Source organism: Oncorhynchus keta, chromosome 36 (assembly GCF_023373465.1).
Source record: "Oncorhynchus keta strain PuntledgeMale-10-30-2019 chromosome 36, Oket_V2, whole genome shotgun sequence".
NCBI classification, from domain to species: domain Eukaryota; kingdom Metazoa; phylum Chordata; class Actinopteri; order Salmoniformes; family Salmonidae; genus Oncorhynchus; species Oncorhynchus keta.
This window is the reverse complement of record NC_068456.1, coordinates 9,918,631-9,925,568: the sequence shown is the minus strand read 5'-3', so window position 1 is coordinate 9,925,568 and position 6,938 is coordinate 9,918,631.

Below are 6,938 nucleotides of genomic sequence, written 5' to 3'. Positions count from 1 at the left end.
AGCTTCCCTCATCTCTCACAGCCAGAGTACCACTCTATTACTTGCATTGAAATACAAATATTTTCCTTGTGAATGACTAAATATAAGCTTATGCACTGTAGCAAATACGAGCAGGTCTTTGTGATTTTCCAGTGTCAGTCTGACACAATCTTAGTCCTCGAAGATTACTTATTTTTGGAGAAAATAAATTCTAGGGGGATGCAGGTGAGCGGCAACAAACACCTCTGACGCAAATACACTGAACAAAAATATAAACACAACATGGTCCCATGTTTCATGATCACAGAAATGTTCCATATGCACAAAAAGCTTATTTCTCTCCAAGTTCGTGCACAAATTTGTTTAAATCCCTGTTAGTGAGCATTTCTCCTTTGCCAAGATAATCCATCCACCTGACAGGTGTGGCATATGAAGAAGCTGATTAAACAGCATGATCATTACACAGGTGCACCTTGTGCTGGGGACAATAAAAGGCCACTCTAAAATGTGCAGTTTTGTCACACGGCACAATGCCACCGGTGTCTCAAGTTGAGGGAGTGTGCAATTGGGATGCTGACTGCAGGAATGTTAATTTCTCTACCATAAGCCGCCTCCAACATCGTTTTAGAGAATGTGGCAGTGCGTCCAACTGGCCTCACAACTGCAGACACCCTGTAACCACGCCAGCCCAGAACCTTCCCACCTGGCTTCTTCACCTGCGGAATCATCTCAGACCAGCCACCAGCTGGTGAAACTGTGGGTTTGCATAATCAAATAATTACTGTCAGAAACCATCTCAGGGAAGCTGACTGCAGTTCGGGGTCGTAACCGACTTCAGTGGGCAAATGCTCACCTTTGATGCCCACTGGCACGCTTGAGAAGTATGGTCTTCACTGATGAATCCCAGTTTCAACTGTACCGGGTAGTGTGTATGGTGTTGTGTGGGCGTATGGTTTGCTGATGTCAACATTGTGAACAGAATGCCCTATGGTGGCGGTGGGGTTATGGTATGGGCAGGCATAAGCTACGGACAACGAACACAATTGCATTTTACTGATGACAATTTTAATGTGCAGAGATACTGTGACGAGATCCTGAGGCCCATTGTCAGCCCCATGTCGCAAGGATCTGTACACAATTCCTGGAAGCTGAACATTTCCCAGTTCTTCCATGGCCTGCATACTCGCCAGACGTCACCCATTGAGCATGTTTGGGACAGCATGTTCTAGTTCCCGCCAATATCCAACAACTTCGCACAGCCATTGAAGAGGAGTGGGACAACATTCCAAAGGCCACAATCAACAGCCTGATCAATTCTTTCTGAATGAGATGTTTTGCACTGCATGAGGCAAATGGTGGTCACACCAGATAGCGACTGGTTTTCCGATCCTCACCTCTACTTTTTTTTAAGGTATCTTTGACCAACATATGCATATTTGTATTTCCAGTCATGTGAAATCCATAGATTAGGGCCTAATGAATTTATTTCAATTGACTGATTTCCTTATATGAACTGTAACTCAGTAAAATCTTTGAAATTGTTGCATGTTGCGTTTATATTTTTGTTCAGTGTAAAAAGGAGTGCCTCACATCAAAAGAGACAGATAGAAAAATAACCCAGGCACAGAAAAACACATTTCTGATTCATCTGAAGTCGTTTCAGTTTTCAACTTACTTAAAACAGTAGGCTACTACTCATACAGTCAAACTGATTTTACATGGATTGAGTTGCCATTTTCCTCATCAACCTCCATAATGATATCCTACAGCGTCACTGAGCTCACCCCAGAACCCCTTGGGCAGTAAATTGATGCAGTGTGGTACAATTTGACCACAGGCATCCCACTCCTTAATAATTCTGTGCAGAAATGATCAGGGTGTCTTGACAGGCACTACTCCAATCTAGCCGTGATGAATGAAGACCCCTTATTTCAATAATTACATGAAGCAGTAATTGCTATGAATACCTTAATTCTAATACACTTGCAAATTAAATGATCTTGCATCGAAGAGGGAGAGGAACAACGTTGGATACATATATATATTTTCTTAAATGATTATTGCATAATTCATAGTTATAAAAGGGCCCACTGGGAAAACAAAGATGAGGTACGAGAGGGAGGGAATCTGGTGTTGTGCATATTAACTGAACCATGTTCATGAAACTAAATTACACCATTGAACACCATCCTGGAAGCTGAACATGTCCCAGTTCTTCCATGGCCTGCATACAAGTAATGTACTTGTTATTGTGTCTTTAACAGGGCACCATTGAAAATGAGACGCTGGTCTCAATTGTGCGTCCTTTCATCAGAAGTTAACCAATGTTATCGGCTACCATTGAACCCTAACCCTAATACTCTGTGAATTTATCACACAACTTCTGCAATAGAATCAATGACACGTTATATCTTTGGGTACCAAAACATACCCATAAAAGAACGATTGTCATATCACCTTATCCATGTCTTCATCCACATTCCTCTCTCCCTTCATCTACCTCTCTCTGTGCCCCACCTACCCCCTCTCTCCACCCATGTATTCTCCCTGCCCCCTGAAGCACCATACTTAGTGCACCACCTGCTGGTGACAGGGTTTTCTGACCCCACACTTGGTAGGGCAGTGGGATTGAGTGTACTGCAAAAGCCTCATACTAAAAGTTCAGAGTACATTGAAGAGGGTCAGCTAGAGCAAAGTAAGGTGTAGAATACAAATAGTATTCCCTATAAATAGTGTTCAATGCCAAATAAAATGCTTTGTGCGATTAAGGTTCGAAGAGCTACGCCTTCCGTGGCATAGGGGATCCCCGCACCAAACACACACACACACACACACACACACATCCAGGCAGTTTCCATGTTGTGACTAGTTACTTTTTGCAGCAGGTTAGGAGAGCATGTTAGCTAATCCTAACCCCTTTTCTAACCTGTCTCCTAACCTGCCTTCTGAATTATTCTAGTCGTAGCTGTACTCCCTCTAGTCAGAACCAGGTTTCCACTGACCCAGGTTTATGAACAAATACATAAAAAAGGATTGGGATTTGTGATGGAAACGGCAGCTACAGTGGGGCAAAAAATAATTTAGTCAGCCACTACCTACTGTGAAGCATGGGGGTGGAAACATCAGATGAAACCAAAATATAACTTTTTGGTAAAAACTCAACTTGTCGTGTTTGGAGGACAAAGAATGCTGAGTTGCATCCAAAGAACACCATACCTACTGTGAAGCATGGAGGCGGAAACATCATGCTTTGGGCAGTTTTTTGGCAAAGGGACCAGGACGACTGATCCGTGTAAAGGAAAGAATGAACGGGGCCATGTATCATGAGATTTTGAGTGAAAACCTCCTTCCATCAGCAAGGGCATTGAAGATGAAACATGGCTGGGTCTTTTAGCATGACAATGATCCCAAACACACCGCCCGGGCAACGAAAGAGTGGCTTCATAAGAAGCATTTCAAGGTCCTGGTGTGGCCTAGGCAGTCTCCAGATCTCAACCCCATAGAATATCTTTGGAGGGAGTTGAAAGTCTGTGCTGCCCAGCAACAGCCCCAAAACATCACTGCTCTATAAGAGATCTGCATGGAGGAATGGGCCAAAATACCAGCAACAGTGTGTGAAAACCTTGTGAAGACTTACAGAAAACATTTGACCTCTGTCATTACCAACAAAGGGTATCTAACAAAGTATTGAGATAAACTTTTGTTATTGACCAAATACTTATTTTCCACCATAATTTGCAAATAAATTCATTAAAAAATCCTACAATGTGATTTTCTGGATTTTTTTTCTCATTTTGTCTGTCATAGTTGAAGTGTACCTATGATGAAAATGACAGGCCTCTCTCATCTTTTTAAGTGGGAGAACTGGCACAATTGGTGGCTGACTAAATACTTTTTTTGCCCCACTGTATAGGAGAAGTGTTCTAAAGATTGTCATTTCTATCCATTTGACAGTGGTGGATTTTTATTTGGTCAAACTTTCTTTATCACAAAAAATTATGGAAGTGGCGTGTTTTGGGGTGGTTGAAGCATCGCTTGTTGCGAGGTTACTGAGCGCCTGGGAGGTTTCCTGGTGGCTTGCTCCAGTAATGAGTTTAACATATGGTCATGGCGTTCCTCCAAGGTATGGAGTCCTTCAATAAGGTTCTGAAGTAGCTCCTCCTGTCTTCCAATGGTGGCTCCTTGCCGGGAGACAGCAGTGTGGAGCTGGTGTGAGTCTGCTGGGTCAGTCATGGCCAGTTTGTACTATCAGAACTGAGGATAAGACCCAGATGCAGACACAGGGGGCGGATGGTTCGGTTGTCAGAATATTTATATATTATCACAAAGGGTCAGGCAAAAGGGCAGGTCGAGGGAAAGCAGACGTTCGTAATCCAAGGCAGAGTCAACAAGGGACAGAATGGCAGGCAGGCAGGCTCAAGGTCAGGGCAGGCTGAAAGGTCGGAACAGGGAAGACTAGAAAACAAAACTAGAGAGAAGGTAACACACACAAAAACACGACTTGATGAGATGAACTGGCAACAGACAAACAGAAAACGCAAGTATAAATACACAGGGGATAATGTGGAAAAATAGGAGACACCTGGTGGGGTGGAGACAAGCACGAAACAGATGAAACAGATCAGGGTGTGACACTGAGCTCAATTTCGAGTGTCATAGCAAATGGTCTGAATGCTTATGTAAATAAGAGATTTCTGTTTTTTATTTTTAAAACATTTACAAAAATTTAGAAAAACCTGTTTTCGCTTTGACATTATGGGGTATTTTGTGTAGATTGATGAGAATGTATTTCTTTTTAAGAAATTTTAGAATAAAGCTGTAACTTAACAAAATGTGGAAAAAGTGAATGGGTTTGAATAGTTTCCAAATGCACTTTAGATATTTCAAGTAGACCACCATGGTCCCTGTGCTAAAGAACGCCAAGGTAAACTGTCTAAATGACGCCCCATAGCACTCAGATCTGTAGCCATGAAATGCTTTGAAAGGCTGGTCAGGGTTCACATAAACACTATCATCCCAGACACCCTGGACCCACTTCAATTTGCATACCGCCGTAATAGATGCACAGATGATGCAATCTCTACTGCACTCCACACTGCCCTTTCCCACTTGGACAAAGGGAATACCTACATGAGAATCCTGTTCATTAACTACAGCTCAACGTTCAACACCATAATGCCCTCCAAGCTCATCACTAAGCCAAGGACCCTGGGACTGAACACCTCCCTCTGCAACTGGATCCTGGACTTCCTGATGGGACGCCTCCAGGCGGTGAGGGTAGGCAAAAACACATCTGCCGCACTGAACCCCAGGGGAGCGTGCTTAGTCCCTTCATGTACTCTCTGTTCACCCACGACTGCGTGGCCGTGCACAACTCCAACAGCGTCATTAAGTTTGTCGACGACATGACAGTAGTAGTCCTCATCACCTGTGACGGTGAGACAGCCTATAGAGAGGAGGTCAGAGACCTGGCAGTGTGGTGCCAAGACAAAAACCTCAGAAAGGCAAAGGAGCTGATCATGGACTACAATAAAAGGAGGGCCGAGCACGCCCCCATTCGCATCGACAGGTCTATAGTGGAGCAGGTCGAGAGCTGCGGTGTCCACATCACTAAGGATGTGTTATGGTCCAAACACACCGACACAGACGTGAGGAGGGCACAACAAGACCTCTTCTGCCTTAGGAGGCTGATAAGATTTGGCATGGGCACTCAGATCGTAACAAAATGTGTACAGCTGCACCATTGAGAGTATCTTGACTGACTGCATCACCGCTTGGTATGGCAACTGCTTGGAATCTGATCGCAGGGCGCTACAGAGGGAAGTGCCGTGGGCACCGCCGAGTGCATCACTGGGGCCGAACTCTCTGCAATCCAGAACCTCTATACCAGGCGGTGTCAGAGGAAGGCCCTAAAAATTGTCAAAGACTCCAGACACCTAAGTCATAGACTGTTCTCTCTGCTACTGCACGGCAAGCGGTACCAATGCACCAAGTCTGGAACCAACAGGACCCGAACAGCTTCTACCCCTAAGCCATAAAACGTGTAAATAGTTTGTTAACATAGTGTAGTTAGTCCAGATATCTACACTATTTGGTTATCTGCTTTGATACTTTTTGCACAAACGTTTTTTGCCTCATCACACACGTTGATGCTACTATCTGCCATTTTATTCCTAGTTATACTGTATGTACATATCTACCTCGATTACCTCGTACCCCTGCACATCGACTCGGTACTGGTATCCCTTGCATATAGCTAAGTTATCGTTACTCATTGTGTACCTATTTTTCCGTGTTTTACTTTTCTATAATTTCTCCCCAAAAAATTCCTCTCTGCAGTGTTGGGAAGGGCCCATCGGTAAGCATTTTACTGTTAGGCCACACCTGTTGCTTACGAAGCATGTGACAAAAAAACATTTGATTTGAATCCCAAAGAGCAAGCAAAATCCAAAACATTACCATAGGCACATTGGCTCGCACAAATCCCTTGGATGAAACCTAAGGAGGAACCCAGCTCAGAGGGACGGCCCATCCTCTTCTGGCTGTACCTGTCGTACAGCCTATCCAGTGTCCGTTTGTGTCACACTGTGTATCTTCCTGTCTCTATCTGATAACAGTGCTGTCTACCTCTCAGAACCTAGCCAGTAGACATCTCACTGTGAGGAGTCTGTCTGTTCCCTCTATCTCTCACAGGAGGGAGCTTCGTTATTTCCTCTCCTTCTTCTTATTTCACCTTTCCCTGACATTCAGGGATTATTGATGATGTCTCCTGTCTCGCTGTGCAGCCGCCCTTTGACCTGTGGACAAGTCTTGTTTCGCTGCAGATAAGTGAAAATATCAGAACCCCATATTGGTTTCATAGCCAGGGATATAGGGAGCATATAGGGAGAATCCTTGAGGAGAAAGAACGTGAGAAGTGTGCAATTGAGATCCTCCCCTAAACTAGACACACTGTTGGG